Below are 20,442 nucleotides of genomic sequence, written 5' to 3'. Positions count from 1 at the left end.
GTGGATAATCAAAAGCTTGGTGTTCTCTCCCAACCAAAGGCCACAGAAGAGGGACACACATCCCAGAAGGCTTACAGGTATTATACAAGGCATGTACCCAAAACAGAAACCATCTGAGGATACTTGATAAATATTTGTTGAATGCGTTCAAGAATATCAGACTTGTGTTCTAAATAAAGAGTTGTAATTTGTATGCTTATTGTCCTCATTTTTGGGTGACGACTGTGACATTCCTTGGACTCAGAAATACTGCATTTTTGGCTTTTTGATTTGGTGGGTAGTGAAGGAGGAGCTTGGGATGGATATTTTGTTTGTAAATCAAGTATTAAAAATCAGCAAGAAAAAAAAAAATCAGCAAGAAATGTTGGGACACCATTCTAAGAGGCTAGGGAGGGAAAGGGCATGTTCCTGTTGATAAGAATACTGAAATTTCAAGAATGGAACCAAGAAGATTGAGCTGTTGAGAATTATGAACAGTACACAAAGGCACCCACTCAAAGGAAAAAGCAGCACAATTACATTTAGCTCAGTGTAGCTTGGCAGAGTGGTGCCCTTAGAGGCCACTCGAGCCCTAGAGAGCTTTCCCTGGGCACTGCATGAAGGAAAGGACTTGGTACACATGCTTTGTTCACAGACCTGGCTTCCTCAATCACCGAACTTTTTTATTACCTTTCCCCTCATTTATTTTTTTCATCCCTTGGCTTCAGGCCTGGCTTCTCTCCCAACCCATCACAATTATGTTTTTATCCTTAGTCTTGGAGCACATTCTATCTGTTCTGGCTATGACCCCGGCCACTCACGATAATAGTTTTACTTCCTCATTTTTCCAATGAACTCATGAACTTCTTTGGGTAATGCCTCTCTTTATTTCACCAGCCCTAGAATCATTTGGTACTTAGCATCTGGTCCACCTTTATAAGCAGGGTCACTACATTCCAGGTCTGAACAGAACAGACCACATTTAATAGTCTGACCATTGTCCTTGGTTGACCTCAGTGTGCATTCTGCATTCTTTCATATGTATTTTCACTCTTTCTCTTGAGTCCACCACTAGATCATTTCTTATGTGGGAGGAGGTTCTTTTTTTACTTCTTTTAGTCCTCACAGAAAGTCCTATGGTCACCATGTATTTACCAAATTATGATGATTAAGTCTTAGGAAACAAGAAATGTAGACTGAATGCCTTATGCTCTAATTGATAATAGCTGCATGGACTTTGGCCAATATATTCTCTAAAACAACAGAGATCACTCATTCATTATGAAACAATACACACCGACAAGTAGCCAACACATTTTTTACATTTCTTACCTGGGTTAAAATCAGACAGACAGCTAGCTAACTTTAGGCCAGTAGATTTTACAGTTCAGATGACATATTTTATATGTATGTTCATTAAGAGAACAAAGCCAGTGTAAATTTCTTTGTATTTAGTTGAATGGAATCTATTGAACCTTATTCATAAAATAAAATATCTCCAGGTTTTTTTTTTATATAAGATTTTATTTATTTATTGATGAGGGATACAGAGAAAGAAAGGCAGAGACACAGGCAGAGGGAGAAGCTGGCTCCATGCAGGGAGCCCGACATGGGACTCGATCCGGGTCTCCAGGATCACACCCTGGGCTGAAAGTGGCACTAAACCACTGAGCCATCCAGGGTGCGCAATATCTCCAGTTTTTAGAAGAGATACCTTTTCTAGATATGTCTAGTCATTTTTATACACATTAAATTATTTAATTCTCAGGGTCAAAAGGTTACAACTTTACCATTAAAATACAAAATTCTAAACGCAAGAAGGTTTATTCCTATTAGTCAACATCTAATGAATCATACAATTTCATATAACTTTAGCTTATTTCTAAGCTAAAGTCAATATTAAACTTATTTTGTATAACAAGAGAGTTTTACAGCTGTGTTACTCTGAGTATGTGAATGAATGAATGAAGATAGGTTGATAAAGCATATTGCTCATCACTAAAACTGAATAAACTTACCTATTGTGTAAATAAATTAATGATTACAAAATAATTAGAAGCCTATTTACAATTTTTTAAAAATCCTAAGATTGTCTTTGAAGTCATTTGCTTTTGTTAAAATTTAGTATTACTGGGTAATTTGCTTCTTTATAGCTCGCTTGGAAGCTTTCGGGAACTTGAAAATATTCTTATAGCTTTTGATGCATTTGTCCTGATATATCTGGACAAATACAAACTATTTTCATGATGAAAGTTACACCTTTCCCCTTTCACACCCTTACCCAACTTGGTGTTGCATTGCCAACACCCTCCTTTCTCCATCCTAGAGAAATCAATAGATACTGAAGACATCAAGATAACAAAAATCTCCATCTTTTAAGCATTTACTATATACAAACACTTGCATTATTCTAGTGAAAGCACAATACAGCAGCTGTCTGGAAGGTTTTATCATTGTACATATAAATAAACGGAGACTCAGAAATCTTAGCTGCTTTATCTAAAATCACACAATTGGTAAATGATGAACAAGTCAGGCTCGTGCCTGACTCCAAACTACAGTAATTAATGACAATAGTAATAACAAGAAAAACAAGTATTACTATTACCTGCTATTTTACTAAACATGTTTTCATATTATCCCAATTCTCACAACAGCAGCAGGAGATAGATTAATTTTAAATCCCAATTTTGTGAATGAGAGGCTTAGGTATAGAGAGATTAAATAGCTTGTGTGAGTCTACACTGCTGATTGGAGTTCACATAAAGATTTGAATCAGGTTTGTGGAAATCTACTGACTACTTGCTTAATCACAATACTTAGGAATATGTATTTTAAGAATGTATCTTAAATTATTCACCTAGCAATATACTCTTGATAAAATTTATATGTATTAAAATGAGTACTTTATATAATAAATTCATTCTTAAAGAAATGAAAATATGTATGTATTAAAAGTAAAAATATTAAAATGTTCTCTAATATTTAGTCAAATATTTATCATTTTTTATTCTCTTCATTGAATTCTGCAAATTTAAGGTTCTATCTGGTATCACTTTTCTTCAGCTTGAAAATCTCTCAGCATTTTGGGTAGTATAGATTTACTGAAAACTAATACTTTCAGCTTTTGTCAACTGGAAAATGTTTCTGGCTTTTTGTTTTGTTTTTTGCCTTCAACTACTGGGATATTTCTGTCGGACATTGAATTCTAGATTGATTTTTTTTTTCTACATTGACTGACTTTAAAGATATTATTTCAAGATTTTCTGGCCTAGATTTTTGGCCATCTCTCATTGTTCTCCTTTGTAATGTGTTTTTTTCCTCTAGTCATTTTTTAAATTTGTTTTTAATTTTTATTTTCTTCTGTATAAATACAATGTACCTAGAAATGTATGACGTTCTTTTATGTTTGTCCTGCTTAGGATTGTATTGGGTAGTTGGTAGAATGCTTCTAGGGAATGTGTTGCACAAATCCAAACATATTAAATAGAAGGTAGAAGAATTTCTGGTCTAGGCCTTACAAATCCAGGTTTATTTTACTAGAGGGTAAAAAACTCCTGTTTGGCTCAATAGGTCTGTGAAAATCCCAGGCTATCACTACCTCAAATCATAGTGGCTAGTAACTTCTGGAAAACAAGTTGCCATTTGGAAAAGATGAGACTAAACTTTAAAAATGTGTTGATCTTAAATTACCACCAGAAGAATGTGAAGTCAGACAGGTAATTTAAATAAATAATTTGCATATCTGACATTCTTTGGGGGATTCTCTTTGTTTTGATTGTCACTAGTTCAGCCCTTGGAACTAGTGAGAAAAAAGCATTACACTTCCCATGAGCATAGTAGGTTGTTCTAGTCAAAATACCCCAACAACTGGTGTAGTCATGTCCAGGCAACCAGCAGGGAGCTAGCCATGAACAGCCATAGTAGTGTCTCAGCTTGGAACTGTAGTATATTGAAAGGAAGAGGAGATGAAGGAGGGATAGAAAAGACCTTAAAAGGCATGTTCCTTTCTACCTTTGATTTTGGATTCCTCCCTGATAAATACCTACCCTGCTTTTCGATAATATAGTGGGGGAATAAAACCTTATAGTCCACATCAGGAGGTTAATTTTTAAGCTTCATACTTTAAATAATTATTGATCACATCTCGACAACCTTTCTTTTGAAATTACTAGTCAATCTAAAGTATTTCAAGCTGGAATAACAATATTCTTTAATTTTGCCAGAACTACTAATTAATTTTTTTTAAAGTCTTGACATAGATCCAGTCTGAAAGGACTGAAGCCAAAGTGAACATCCTGTGAACTCTGGATGAACAGTTCATTTACATCTGGATGTTCTGATTGAATCTAAATAGTGTGTTCTTGTATCCCAGGAGAAAAGAGCTAAGTTCATGTCCATGCTGATTTGTATCCAAACTGAAAAGAGAATAAATATTAATTTTGGCATACAAATGCATTAAAACTATATATTTAGGCATTTTTCTTCATAGGAAACAGTGATTTCAAAATGCCATCTCCTAAATAATAGTAAGAGAAATAAAACTATAAAATGATCTTCGTATTTTTCTTGTACGTTTTAAAACTGTCTTACAATAATTAATGGGCACCAAAATACTCAACAGCTGCAAAGCTAATCTCAAATCAATATTTATATTTGCTCTTACAAATAAATGGGATGATTTTTCATGCTAATAAATTCAAGCCACGGATATTTTTATAACTTAAAATTTCATGTTGTTTGTTACTTTGCTGTGTATTGAAGCTGTATTTTATCACATAAAGCTTACAACACACAAGAGATGGTGGGGTAAAATTTCAAATGTTAAAAACAAATTTGTTTACTGTAAAAAGTCTAATTTTTAAAAGACTAAAATAGAAAATTAGGTTTCCTTTATGTAATGCTTATAGTCATCCTATTCTTGAAGTTGAGAGCAATAGTATGAAAGAAGCAAAGTAGTGAATTTAAGCATTCATTCATTCATTTAACTTATTTATCCCGCCAATTGTTTTTACATGTATTAATGCTGGAGATAAGGGAGTAAACAATAAATATATCCTCTGCCTTCTAGGAGAACTTGAAGTCACACTGGGGATAGATAATAACCAACAAAGTGTGCGATTAATTATGAAATTAGAATTGTGGTAAGTGGGGGTGCACTCAGTTGGTTAAGTGTCTGACTTGATTTCATGATCTCAGGGCATGAGATCAAACCTCCAGTTGGAGGCTCAGGAGGGAGTCTGCTCGAGATTCTCTCTCTCCCTCTCCCTCTGCCCCTCCTTACTCTGCTCGGTGTCTCTCTCTCAAATAAATAAATAAATAAATAAATAAATAAATAAATAAATCTTTAAAAGAATAATTGTGGTAAGTGAAATTAGGCAGAAGTACACAGTACTGAGAAACTTCCAGCTTCTCTGGGAAACAATGTTTTAACTCAGATCTAAGAATGGGTAGAAGTGAGATGAAGTAGTAGTAAGAGGTACATGGGCAAAGGCAAGCTGGCATGAGCCTCAAGTGCAAAGATTAGGAGATTCCGATTAGGAGATTCAAGGGTCTGCATGAATGGAATGCAGTGAGGAAAAGGGAGATGTCAGAGGTGAGGCTTGTGAGGTTAGCAGGGGCCAGATCACACACATCACTGTATGCCTCATTAGGGATTCTGGTCTTTATTTTAAGAGCATTGCACTTATAGTTATTAATGAATCTCAAGCAGAAAGAGGAATGATTAGATTTTGTATTTTAAAAATCACCCAATTGGCAACATATTGAAGAATATATTGGACTGGTTAATAGTAGATAAGGGAGATCACTTAAGGTCTCTTCTGAAAATTCAGCCCAGATAAGGAGAATAGTTGGACTATAGGAGAATAAAAGCAACGACCAATTTAATGATATTTAGGAAGGAGAATCAACATGAATTGGAGACCGATTAAACATGGGGGTTAAAGAGATTGAGTAAAGAATGACATCCAGGTTGCTGATGTGTGCAATTAATGGATATTGGTCAATTTGTTGAAGCAGGCAACACTGGAAGTGGCTCACAATCTTCTTTTTTGAAATGAGTGGTGAGGGAAGAAGGGACACATCATGAATCTGGGTTTCAGCATATTGAGTTTGATATGCTTATAAAATGTTCAAGTGGAAACAGTGAGTAAGCAACTTATATGCCCAGAACTAAGAGGAGGCATATATTTGAAGGAAGATAAGTGAAACCATGACAGTAGGTGAGACTATCTCAACAGGCTTTCTCCATTAAAATTCTGCAGAATCCTAGGGTCTGTGAAATATCACCAGGGCTCCTATGTGAAAGAATTATTGAAAAAATATTAAACATCAGTTTTTGAGCTTCATATGCTGCATGATGTAATGGGCTATGACTGAAAATTCTTATTAGCAATTTTGTTACAGAATTTTCAGCCCTTCCCAGAAGTGGGTAGGGGGAGAGTGTTCATTAGGATGAGTCCATTCTCACATTTTGATGTCAGGTAGGGAAGGCTTTTGATGTCTGATGACTGCTATTGTTGCACAAAGTAAAGTTAGGTGGATGAATGACATCAACCTCTTCCTCTCAAATTGCCTTCCCACCTCCCTTTATGCTCAACCAACTGACTGGAAGCAAATGAGCTTTATTGGTGTAATAGAAAATCAAAGGGAAGTTTTCATTCTAAAGACAATTATACACACCAACAATAAACTGCCCCCTGCCACCTGCTCTTATATTAAATGCTGCAAAATGTGGATTACATAGAGTAAAAGTAAATTGTATTTGAGGTTTTAGTATTTCTCAGGATTTTCTCACTTTGTTACTGTGCCTTTCTGTTTTATACTTTATTTGCATTAGTGTTTCAAAAATATGTCTGATGGACAAGTCTGGTGATGTCTGAAGATGATGCAAAGATGCAAACAAGGTGGAAATGAAGGTTCTAGACTTAGGCCTATGGACAGTTTTGATAAGGTTAATGATGAGAAATTACAATCTTCTGAGTCAATTCACTGCACCAATGCAGCAAGGGACCCAAAGGAAGTTCATCTTTACGACAAAAACTACTTAATGAGTTTGACATCCAATCTGTCTTATGTATGGAGCATTCTGTGGTAAACAACTAAAAAAGCAGCAATAACTCTAGCAAAATTGGAAAGACACCTAAAAATCACAGCCATCTGACAAAAAAGATGTTGATTATTTTAAAAAGCAATTTGAATCTCAAACAGAATAAAGATTTTAGTTGAAAAAAAGATTTAGTTGAAAACATTCAATGAAATGGCTCAGAAAGCAAGTTACTTAGGCATTATTTTTTTAAAGATTTTATTTATTTATTATTGAGAGACACAGAGAGGAGAGAGAGAAAGAGGTAGAGACACAGGCAGAGGAAGAAGCAGGCCCCATGCAAGTAGCCTGACATGGGACTTGATCCCGGGTCTCCAGGATCAGGCCCTGGGCTGAAGGCAGCGCTAAACCACCTGGGCTGCTCTACTTAGGCATTATTAAAAGCATAATTTATAACCTAGAAAAAAATTGCATGGTTGATGAGAACTTAAGGGTAGCAGGCAAAATTATGATTAGTAAAATGTGAAGGTGAGATTCTGCACAAAAACTGAAAAAGTTCCATTCTCAACCAGTATGATATATTGACATATTGATGATAAGTCACACAAGGCTAAAGAGATTTTGTATAATAAACTGGAAATAAACAGCTTCTCTCTAGTTTGATAAACAAATTTTACAAATAAATGTCACACTGTAGAATTTGTAAGATTTCTACATGACAGTGAAATTAAAAAATTTTTTCTACTGCAAAATGTTGCTCAAAACAAGTAAAATACAAGATACATTTGATGTTTATGTGCATATCTGAAAACAGAAGTTCTATTTTGTAAGCACTGCTTCAGTAACTGTGTTGACGATGCCAACCCAAAGTCTATATTCACACTGACATCAAAATATACTGATTTCTTTTCAGAGAACTACTGGTGTCAAAAATGCTTGAATATGAAATGAAAACATATATGGATGATATTATAAAAATTATTAATAAACAAAGACCAGGGGGGCACTTGGGTGGCTCAGTTGCTTAAGCAAGCCTGCCTTAGACTCATGATTTTGGGATCCTGGGATTGAGCCCCTTGTTGGGCTCCCTGCTCGGAGGGGAGTATATTCCTCCTTCTCCCTCTGCCCCTCTGCCAGCTTATATTCTCTCTCAGATAAATAAATAAAATCTTTTAAAAAATAACAACACCAAAAAAAACAAAAAAAAAAGACCAATTCACTAAAGATAGATTTAAGATAGTGTAAAAATCTGGAAAGGGTACCTATGCCTCTATATACAGAAATCCAGTGACTTAACAGAGGGGTCGTTTTCAACAGTGTTTGAGCTGAAAGGAAATTATAGGAGCATTTTCCAGATATTATTAGGCCAGATTTTGCTGGATGCTTTGAAGATGAAGAATGGCTATAGAAATTAGCCTACCTAGCAAACATTTATCATATTATCCAGTTGAACAAGTCTTTATAAGATCCAGGAACATGTCTTCACTTCAAATAACAAGATTCTTGAATTTAAAGAAATCATATCTTTAGAAAAAACATACTGCAACAGGAAATTTTGAAATATTTTAATTGCTACTTGGGTTTGAGAGGGAAGGGCATAGGACAAGTCTCAAGCCATATTGAAAAACATCCAGAGAACTTCAGAGTAACACTGAAAGTATTCTCCCTTTCAATCCAAGTGTATGACTGTGTGAGAGATCCTTTCTCACTATTTCCTTTCAGAATGAGAACTTGACTTTGAGAGAGGATGAATAACTTTGAGTTGAAGTTTGCTTAATCACGCAAGATGTCAGCTAGTGCTCTGCCTTAAATAAGTTCTGGATTTCTGTATAAATAGAGAATCCTGCCCCTTATAGGGAAATAGTGAATATTTTGCTGTGGTTTTAACTTCTTTCACTTATGAGTGTTTCTGACTTCAACCAGCATCAAAAACAAGGACAGTAGTTTTCTGCTTACAGTGGAAAATTAAATACATGTATGCTTATCTCATATATTTGACTCAGAATTATATATTTTTGCAGCAAAAAAACAAGCAGTTTCATATTACACATGTATATTTCATTCTTTTTTGTTCAAACAATTTTTTATCTAGATATAGGCCTATGAAAGAGATGGAGGAACCGACACATACGCATAATAATATTGCAACTGCTAAACCTATATTTAAGCCTAATCATCTCATTCTGTAAGAAACTATTTTGTCAAAGTCTTATGTAAAAAAGTTTGGCTTTTATATATCCTAAGCTATATTTTTATTTACAATGCTTTGGCTTATGATTTTGGGAGGTCAGCATTGACAATAAATCTTTGTGTTGTAATTAACAACTAAAATCAAGTTACTCTTAAAGATAGAGAACAAACAGGATTGGAGGGAGATGGGTGGGGGATGGGTTAAATGGGTGTTGGGTATTAGGAAGAGCACTTGCTGTGATGAGTACTGGGTGTTGTATGTAAGTGATGAATCACTAAATTCTACTCTCGAAACCAACATTACAGTATATGTTAACTAGCTAGAATTTAAATAAAACCTTGAAACAAACTTAAATTAAATTGATCAAGTCTACTTTTAAAAATTAACTCATTAATTAATTTTTTAAAAAGTAAACTTCATTTTGTCTGAGACCAGTTATTTCATAGAATTTATTTTTTGCCTTATGAGTTTTAAAATTTTATGAAAATAAGTAGATTTTTTAAAGGTAAGTCAAAGTTATTTATCCTTTTTCTTTTTAATAAAAGAAAACTAAAAGGTCATTTATAGTCACAACAGGGGAAGAAACTCTTGCCATATACTACACATCATATATCACATCTTTTTTTTTTTAATTTTATTTATTTATGATAGTCACAGAGAGAGAAAGAGAGGCAGAGACATAGGCAGAGGGAGAAGCAGGCTCCATGCACCGGGAGCCCGATGTGGGATTCGATCCCAGGTCTCCAGGATCGCGCCCTGGGCCAAAGGCAGGCGCCAAACCGCTGCGCCACCCAGGGATCCCAATATATCACATCTTATTAGCATCTCTTTAAGTAGTAATTTGTGATGTCTTTCAGGTCTTCTAGGATGAGATTTGAAAAAATCAAGCAGAAAAATTTTTTAAAAAGGGAAAAAATTAAAGTTTTTATTCCAAGTTGATATTTTTGGTGAGAAGGGGAATCACACAAAATGAGAAGGCTGATAAGTTGGCCAAAATAAACATATCCATAGAAAACTATCGTTCTGAGGAGGGGCAAGGTGGCGGAAGAGTAGGGTCCCCAAGTCACCTGTCCCCACCAAATTACCTAGATAACCTTCAAATCACCCTGAAAATCTACGAATTCGGCCTGAGATTTAAAGAGAAAACAGCTGAAACGCTACAGTGAGAAGAGTTCGTGCTTCTATCAAGGTAGGAAGACGGGGAAAAGAAATAAAGAAACAAAGGCCTCCAAGGGGTAGGGCCCCGCGAGGAGCTGGGCTGAGGCTGGGGCGAGTGTCCCCAGGACAGGAGAGCCCCGTCCCGGAGGAGCAGGAGCTGCACCGACCTTCCCGGGCGGAAAGGGGCTCGCAGGGAGTTGGAGCAGGACCCAGGAGGGCGGGGATGCCCTCGGGCTCCCCGGGACAGTAACAGACACCTGCGCCCCGGGAGAGTGCGCCGAGCTCCCTAAGGGCTGCAGCGGGCACGGCGGGATCCAGAGCAGCTCAGAGGGGCTCGGGCAGAGGAAGAGGCTCCGTGCAGAGGGGGCTGCGCGGCCCGGGAGCAGCTCGGAGGGGCTCGGGCGGCGGCTCCGCGGAGGGGGCTGCGGAGGGGGCTGCGGGGCCGGAGACTGAATCCAACAGCGCAGACCGGGAGCACAGGGCGCCGGGACACAGCCCAGGATCCGGCCTCCCCCCGGGACAGGCAGAGGCCGGGAGGGCCCAGGACAGCGAGGACGTTCCTGCCCCGAGCTGAGCAGATCAGCCGCCCCGCCCCGGAGCCTCCAGGCCCTGCAGACCGAGAGAGAGCTCCGGAGTTACTGCGGGGGCTAACTCCAGGGCTCCAGAGCTGGCCCCGCCACTGGGGCTGTTCTTGGGGCCTCACGGGGTAAACAACCCTCACTGTACCTCACAGTGGCCTCACCGGATAAACAGGATACACATTACTCACTGAGCCCTGCACCAGGCAAGGGGGAGAGCAGTTCCCCCAAGTGCTAACACCTGAAAATCAGCACAACAGGCCCCTCCCCCAGAAGACCAGCTAGACGGACAAGCTCCAGGGGAAGTCAAGGGACTTAAAGTATACAGAATCAGAAGATACTCCCCCGTGTTGTTTTTATTTTTTGTTTTTTTGTTTTTGTTTTTTGTTTTTTTGGTGTTTTTTGCTTTTTGATTTCTGTTTGCTTCCCCCACCCTTTATTTTTTCCTTTCTTTCTTTTTCTTTCTCTTTTTCTTCTCTCTTTTTTCTTTATTTCTTCCTTTTTTTCTTTTTTCTTTCCTTCTTTCTCTCCTCTCTTTTTCTCCTTTTCTCAATACAACTTGTTTTTGGCCACTCTGCACTAAGCAAAATGACTAGAAGGAAAACCTCACCTCAAAAGAAAGAATCAGAAACAGTCCTCTCTCCCACAGAGTTACAAAATTTGGATTACAATTCAATGTCAGAAAGCCAATTCAGAAACACTATTATAAAGCTACTGGTAGCTCTAGAAAAAAGCATAAAGGACTCAAGAGACTTCACGACTGCAGAATTTAGATCTAATCAGGCAGAAATTAAAAATCAATTGAATGAGATGCAATCCAAACTAGAAGTCCTAACGACGAGGGTTAACGAGGTGGAAGAACGAGTGAGTGACATAGAAGACAAGTTGATGGCAAAGAGGGAAACTGAGGAAAAAAGAGACAAACAATTAAAAGACCATGAAGATAGATTAAGGGAAATAAACGACAGCCTGAGTAAGAAAAACCTACGTTTAATTGGGGTTCCTGAGGGCGCCGAAAGGGACAGAGTGCCAGAATATGTATTTGAACAAATCCTAGCTGAAAACTTTCCTAATCTGGGAAGGGAAACAGGCATTCAGATCCAGGAAATAGAGAGATCCCCCCTAAAATCAATAAAAACCGTTCAACACCTCGACATTTAATAGTGAAGCTTGCAAATTCCAAAGATAAAGAGAATATCCTTAAAGCAGCAAGAGACAAGAAATCCCTGACTTTTATGGGGAGGAGTATTAGGGTAACAGCAGACCTCTCCACAGAGACCTGGCAGGCCAGAAAGGGCTGGCAGGATATATTCAGGGTCCTAAATGAGAAAAACATGCAACCAAGAAATACTTTATCCAGCAAGGCTCTCATTCAGAATGGAAGGAGAGTTAAAGAGCTTCCAAGACAGGCAGGAACTGAAAGAATATGTGACCTCCAAACCAGCTCTGCAAGAAATTTTAAGGGGGACTCTTAAAATTCCCCTTTAAGAAGAAGTCCAGTGGAACAATCCACAAAAACAAGGACTGAATAGATATCATGAGGACACTAAACTCATATCTGTCAATAGTAACTCTGAATGTGAACGGGCTTAATGACCCCATCAAAAGGCACAGGGTGTCAGACTGAATAAAACAGCAGGACCCATCTATTTGCTGTCTACAAAAGACTCATTTAGACAGAAGGACACCTACAGCCTGAAAATAAAAGGTTGGCGAACCATTTACCATTCAAATGGTCCTCAAAAGAAAGCAGGGGTAGCGATCCTTATATCAGATAAACTAAAATATACCCCGAAGACTGTAGTGAGAGATGAAGAGGGACACTATCTCATACTTAAAGCATCTATCCAACAAGAGGACTTAACAATCCTCAATATATATGCCCTGAATGTGGGAGCTGCCAAATATATAAATCAATTAATAACCAAATTTAAGACATACTTAGATAATAATACACCTATACTTTGTGACTTCAATCTAGCGCTTTCTACACTCGATAGGTCTTCTAAACACAACATCTCCAAAGAAACGAGAGCTTTAAATGATACACTGGACCAGATGGATTTCACAGATATCTACAGAACTTTACATCCAAACTCAACTGAATACACATTCTTCTCAAGTGCACATGGAACTTTCTCCAGAATAGATAGACCACATACTGGGTCACAAATCGGGTCTGAACCAATACCAAAAGATTGGGATCATCCCCTGCATATTATCAGACCATAATGCCTTGAAATTAGAACTAAATCACAACAAGAAGTTTGGAAGGACCTCAAACACGTGGAGGTTAAGGACCATCCTGCTAAAAGACGAAAGGGTCAACCAGGAAATTAAGGAAGAATTTAAAATACTCATGGAAACTAATGAGAATGAAGATACAACCGTTCAAAATCTTTGGGATGCAGCAAAAGCAGTCCTGAGGGGGAAATACATCGCAATACAAGCATCCATTCAAAAACTGGCAGAACTCAAATACAAAAGCTAACCTTACATCTAAAGGAGCTAGAGAAAAAACAGCAAAAAGATCGTACACCCAGCAGAAGAAGAGAGTTAATAAAGATTCGAGCAGAACTCAATGAAATCAAGACCAGAAGAACTGTGGAACAGATCAACAAAACCAGGAGTTGGTTCTTTGAAAGAAATAATAAGATAGATAAACCATTAACCAGCCTTATTAAAAAGAAGGGAGAGAGAGACTCAAATTAATAAAATCATGAATGAGAAAGGAGAGATCACTGCGAACACCAAGAAAATACAAACGATTTTAAAAACATATTATGAACAGCTATACGCCAACAAATTAGGCAATCTGGACTAAATGGACGCATTTCTAGAAAGCCACAAACTACCAAAACTGAAACAGGAAGAAATAGAAAACCTGAACAGGCCAATAACCAGGGAGGAAATTGAAGCAGTCATCAAAAACCTCCCAAGACACAAAAGTCCAGGGCCAGATGGCTTCCCAGGGGAATTCTATTAAATGTTTAAAGAAGAAACCATACCTATTCTACTAAAGCTGTTTGGAAAGATAGAAAGAGATGGAGTACTTCCAAATTCGTTCTATGAGGCCAGCATCACCTTAATTCCAAAACCAGACAAAGACCCCACCAAAAAGGAGAATTACAGACCAATATCCCTGATGAACATGGATGCAAAAATTCTCAACAAGATACTAGCCAATAGGATCCAACAGTACATTAAAAAAATCATTCACCATGACCAAGTAGGATTTATTCCCGGGACACAAGGCTGGTTCAACACTCGTAAAACAATCAATGTGATTCATCATATCAGCAAGAGAAAAACCAAGAACCATATGATCCTCTCCTTAGATGCAGAGAAAGCATTTGACAAAATACAACATCCATTCCTGATCAAAACTCTTCAGAGTGTAGGGATAGAGGGAACATTCCTCAACATCTTAAACGCCAACTACAAAAAGCCCACAGCAAATATCATTCTCAATGGGGAAGCACTGGGAGCCTTTCCCCTAAGATCAGGAACAAGACAGGGATGTCCACTCTCACCACTGCTATTCAACATAGTACTGGAAGTCCTAGCCTCAGCAATCAGACAACAAAAAGACATTAAAGTCATTTGAATTGGCAAAGAAGTCAAACTCTCCCTCTTCGCTGATGACATGATACTCTACATAGAAAGCCCAAAAGCCTCCACCCCAAGATTACTAGAACTCATACAGCAATTTGGCAGTGTAGCAGGATACAAAATCAATGCCCAGAAGTCAGTGGCATTTCTATACACTAACAATGAGACTGAAGAAAGAGAAATTAAGGAGTCAATCCCATTTACAATTGCACCCAAAAGCATAAGATACCTAGGAATAAACCTAACCAAAGAGGTAAAGAATCTATACCCTAAAAACTATAGAACACTTCTGAAAGAAATTGAGGAAGACACAAAGAGATGGAAAAATATTCCATGCTCATGGATTGGCAGAATTAATATTGTGAAAATGTCAAAGTTACCCAGGGCAATTTACATGTTTAATGCAATCCCTATCAAAATACCATGGACTTTCTTCAGAGAGTTAGAACAAATTATTTTAAGATTTGTGTGGAATCAGAAAAGACCCCGAATAGCCAGGGGAATTTTAAAAAAGAAAACCATAGCTGGGGGCATCACAATGCCAGATTTCAGGTTGTACTACAAAGCTGTGGTCATCAAGACAGTGTGGTACTGGCACAAAAACAGACACATAGATCAATGGAACAGAATAGAGAATCCAGAAGTGGACCCTCAACTTTATGGTCAACTAATATTTGATAAAGGAGGAAAGTCTATCTACTGGAAGAAAGACAGTCTCTTCAATAAATGGTTCTGGGAAAATTGGACATCCACATGCAGAAGAATGAAACTAGACCACTCTCTTTCACCATACACAAAGATAAACTCAAAATGGATGAAAGATCTAAATGTGAGACAAGATTCCATCAAAATCCTAGAGGAGAACACAGGCAATGCCCTTTTTGAACTCAGCCACAGTAACTTCTTGCAAGATACATCCACGAAGGCAAAAGAAACAAAAGCAAAAATGAATTATTGGGACTTCATCAAGATAAGAAGCTTTTGCACAGCAAAGGATACAGTCAACAAAACTAAAAGACAACCTACAGAATGGGGGAAGATATTTGCAAATGACGTGTCAGATAAAGGGCTAGTTTCCAAGATCTATAAAGAACTTATTAAACTCAACACCAAAGAAACAAACAATCCAATCATGAAATGGGCAAAAGACATGAAGAGAAATCTCACAGAGGAAGACATAGACATGGCCAACATGCACATGAGAAAATGCTCTGCATCACTTGCCATCAGGGAAAGACAAATCAAAACCACAATGAGATACCACCTCACACCAGTGAGAATGGGGAAAATTAACAAGGCAGGAAACCACAAATGTTGGAGAGGATGCGGAGAAAAGGGAACCCTCTTGCACTGTTGGTGGGAATGTGAACTGGTGCAGCCACTCTGGAAAACTGTGTGGAGGTTCCTCAAAGAGTTAAAAATAGACCTGCCCTATGACCCACCAATTGCACTGCTGGGGATTTACCCCAAAGATACAGATGCAATGAAACGCCGGGACACCTGCACCCCGATGTTTATAGCAGCAATGTCCACAATAGCCAAACTGTGGAAGGAGCCTCGGTGTCCATCGAAAGATGAATGGATAAAGAAGATGTGGTTTATGTATACAATGGAATATTTCTCAGCCATTAGAAATGACAAATACCCACCATTTGCTTCAACGTGGATGGAACTGGAGGGTATTATGCTGAGTGAAGTAAGTCAATCGGAGAAGGACAAACATTATATATTCTCATTCATTTGGGGAATATAAATAATAGTGAAAGGGAATAGAAGGGAAGGGAGAGGAAATGGGTGGGAAATGTCAGAAAGGGAGACAGAACATAAAGACTCCTAACTCTGGGAAACGAACTAGGGGTGGTGGAAGGGGAGGAGGGCCGAGGTGGGGGTGGGGGTGAGTGGGTGATGGGCACTGAGGGGGGCACTTGATGGGATGAGCACTGTGTGTTGTTCTGTATGTTGGCAAATTGAACACCAATAAAAAATAAATTTATTATTAAAAAAAAGAAAACTATCATTCTTTCTTCAAAGGAGCATTAACATTATTATTGGTTTACTATATCTACAACTTACTGGTCATGCTAACATATCAGAAGCTTTAGATATAATACTTTTTACTTAGGGATTCCCTGAGACCAGGAAACTATTAAATAAGTTTGATCTTGGGAAAGGAGAAGAAGCATAGGATTGAAGCTTGAAGGAGTTCAGTGTTTATAGTTAGGTGGATAAGGATTTTCTGGGAAGAGAGAATGAGAAGGAGAAATTAGAGAATTAACCAAACATATGAGAGGATCTAGTATCATGGAAACCAAGCTAGCAAAGTTTCCCACTAGGATGGAATAATCATCTGTATTATTCTTTGATATGAGGTCAAGTGATATGAAATTTCAGTAATGTGTGCTGGAATTATCATCAATCAGAGAAATGACTGGTGATCTTAGTTTACCCTTCCAGAGGAAGGCTGATTAATAAATGTGAGCTAAGGAAATGGAGCCATTGAGTAACGACAACTGTTTCCTTTCTATGCTATTTTCTGTGTGCAGGTAAAGAAAGGGAGAGTTAACATGGTAACTGGAGGTAATAACTTTTTTTTAAATGAAAAGACTGTGTATGTTTAAATGCTGATAGGAAGGATACATTAGAGAGAAGATGAAGATGCAGAAGAGCAGAAGGCTAATAAAAAGAGAACAAGAAGGCGATGGGATTCTGAGCTTGCTGGGAGGAGAATTGACCCTTTGGTAAGAAGGGTCATCCCCTCTCCTGCAGTGGGACCACGAGGAAACAATGGATACAGAGGTAGGTAAGCTTCTAATGAGGAAGGAGGGGTGGATTTAGTCTACTGGAACCACATCTTTTTAGCTTCTAATTCTGTGTTCTCTTCATTATGCCTAAATGTAAATTAAAACAAAATTTTCAGGTTTAAAATAACAGCATTTTACAATATTCATATCCCTCTCCTTGCCTTCTCTCTCCCACTCCCCTACGATGCCTCCCCTTGTCCCCAAGGGACCAAGAACAATGAACTCTTTTAGGGTTGTTAAATAGGATCAACAATTCAAGCCCTTTGTTGACTTTTGTAGTGGTGAACATATCTGCCAGGAATCATAACCACAAATCAGGCTTTGAATAAAAACAGAATCCATATGCCACTGCTCTTATCAGGCATTAAATCAAACGAGAGGGGGAAAAAAGCTCTGAATTCAAGAATATACATGTCTCTCCCTATTCTAGCATCATTCTAATTTCCTGTTCCATATGAGTATATATTGTGATTGCTTTAGAATTTAGGAGGTTTCTGATAAAAGAGATTATTTGTGCTTTTGAAAGAACATAGGTAGGGATATAGGAAGTTAAAGATTAATTACTTCTTCCAAGCAGGAACAAAACCCAGGCTACTATTCAATCCTCACTTTACTTTTGATTCTAAATTGTCATTTCAAATCACAACAAAGTGGACAAATAAGTAATTCCTTGTTACAGCACAGGGCTTAAGAATTCATTTGTTACTCTGGGATACTTAATAACAAAAACTTTTCCTCCAAATAGTCTGTATCAGTGCTTACAGTTTCATTATACAGAAGTATTCCTGACCCATAGAATTTTAAATTTCCAAGGCCACAAATTTTCTAATTACAAATAAATACAAATTGAAAATGCATTCATTTTGTTTATACATCTAAAACTTTATATGCAATTGAAAGCTCTTTAAAGGAGACTGTTTCTAAATAAGTTGAGCCATATAATTTTTTTTTTAATTTTTCAAGCTAAAAAGACTGGACTATTAATAGTTTCATAGGCTTCAACCTAATGTTAGAAGTACTTGGCACATAATAGGCACTTGATAAATTCTTCTTAATGTATGAGCCTGAGAAGTCAAGCATGTTTCTACTTTACCTGGGAAATGCATTATCGAAAAGAATGTCTTTCATAAAGTCAACTTCAAATATTCAACAAAACAATGTATGATTGCAAATTAATTACTATACAAACATAAAAAATTATAATTATTGAAAGAGTTGTTGACAGTTTCTGAAAGTGTCAGTGAAACTTAACTGGGGAGAGTCCCTAATAATCACTTGGTTGGCATTCTAGAAATGCCAGAGTTGTAAAGGTCAATGAAACATTAGCCAAACAGAGAGAAATCCCTGCTTAAGGATTTACCTTCAATTACTGAAAATAATTTTTTTTCCCCTCAATTTCATTTTCAAACAGAATGAAAATAAAACACCGGAAAAAGTCCAAGAACCCTAAAATAAACAAAATTTAACTTTCCACAGGGAAATGTTGAATTTAAATTGGAATGTTATTGTACACCTTCTGGCAATTCTGAAGTTAGACATACTTTATAGAAATCAGTTTTCAAATTTAGGCTTCAGGACTAGCTCCCAGTCTACATTGGAGAGCACCACCCTCCTACACAGCCACAGCCCAGTCACTATCACATCACTCTATTTTTTATAGTATGTATCACTATTTAAATAAATGTTTGTTGAATAAATGGGTGGATTTATCATTTTAAAAATATTCATTGAACCTGCATCTTGTAAAAATACTTAATTATCTGTTTCTAAATCATAGAACTTGTTTAGTGATAGCTCTAATTCAGGATGCAGAAAATTTTTGTTCTTTTGATCTCACATTGCAAATGTAAACTTCATATGTGATAAAACTTGATTATATAAGTCTTATTTTATTTTTTTTTAATTTATTTTTTCATGAGAGACACACCGAGAGAGAGGCAGAGACAAAGGCAGAGGGAGAAGCAGGCTCCATGCAGGGAGCCCGATGTTGGATTGGATCCCGGGTCTCCAGGATCAGGCGCTGGGCTGAACGTAGCGCTAAACCGCTGAGCACCCGGGCTGCCCAGCCTTATATTTTTATAAAGCCATCATGAATTACTAACTTTTAACAAAGATTGTTAAAAAGTCAAAAAATAAAAAATAAAAAAATAAAAAGTCATGTGTGTCCATTTTTGCAAGCAAGACTGTGTTGAGAGGCCTCAGGAACTCCTCAGTAACTATAATTCATATCAACGCTGATCCCATCCTTGCCTTTGATCTTTATATTATATTTCTTCTTGGGGATAAAAGCTCATTCCTTTTTCAAAAACTTGATGTTGTTCTAACCTCACCGGATGCCACCAACACCAGGAGAGGTGGCAGGCCATCTCAGGGAAGCCACACAAATCATGCTCCTCTTCCCTTCCCCTAAAAGAGACATGCTTAAATAATGTAAAAATATATTTTTCCCTATAGGCTCACTCTACTTCTTGAAATATGGGGGCTTTTACCATGTGTAAGAACCTCAAAGGTTTACCTAATTTCCTGGGCCCCTTTCACAAATCCTTCTCTGTGCCTCAGTTCTGTGTCCCACTGCAGTTCTCTTCAACTAGAATGACTGTACCCTTCCATCAAAGACAATTCTATGTCTTTTCTCTTCATTTCTTCTCAAGACTGTCCTTCTCAGTGTAGTGATTCCTAAATGGCCTTTCCTCAACTCTTGTCACTACTGAGGGCACTACCAAGCTCTGAGACTACTAAGGCAGAGTCCATCTCTATTACTCTCCCCTGAATGAGTCGGCATTTGTCTTCTCTACCTTATTAAATTGGACCCCCTGAAAGTAAAGGTTCTGTAGTAAGTGTGTTCTCCATAGTTATTGAGTCCAGACTGAAATTTGAGAAGTGATTGTATCATTTTGCTGAAAAGCAAAATTCTGTTGACAGGGTCACTAAATTCTTTCCTGCTTTGGATGTTTGCTTTTACTGGCTGCCTCACAGCCTTGTGCCACCTCCAAAACCAGGAAGCACATGGTGTTTCCTGTTCCTTCTGCTACCTTGCAGGAAATGCCTGGTTTTGGGTCATCCGGGATGCACTGG

The 20,442-nt window shown here is 37.7% G+C and overlaps 1 protein-coding gene across 7 annotated transcripts in view; it reads right to left on the bottom strand.

Moving 5' to 3' along the window:
- LOC112644163 (L-lactate dehydrogenase B chain-like) overlaps positions 1-20,442 on the bottom strand; it is a 171,201-nt gene that overhangs the window by 45,822 nt on the left and 104,937 nt on the right. For 2 of the 7 annotated variants that reach the window (XR_007412199.1, XR_007412197.1), the window contains exon 9: positions 1,527-4,397. The exons of the other annotated variants lie outside the window; for them this stretch is intronic. The gene's annotated coding sequence lies outside the window, so the exon portion shown is untranslated. Of the gene's footprint in view, positions 1-1,526; positions 4,398-20,442 lie in introns of those variants that run through there. 7 annotated transcript variants of the gene reach the window in all.

The sequence above is a fragment of the Canis lupus genome, chromosome 1 (genome assembly GCF_003254725.2).
Source record: "Canis lupus dingo isolate Sandy chromosome 1, ASM325472v2, whole genome shotgun sequence".
NCBI classification, from domain to species: domain Eukaryota; kingdom Metazoa; phylum Chordata; class Mammalia; order Carnivora; family Canidae; genus Canis; species Canis lupus.
The sequence above is the reverse complement of the archived record's forward strand: the minus strand, read 5'-3'. Positions and strand labels throughout refer to the sequence as shown.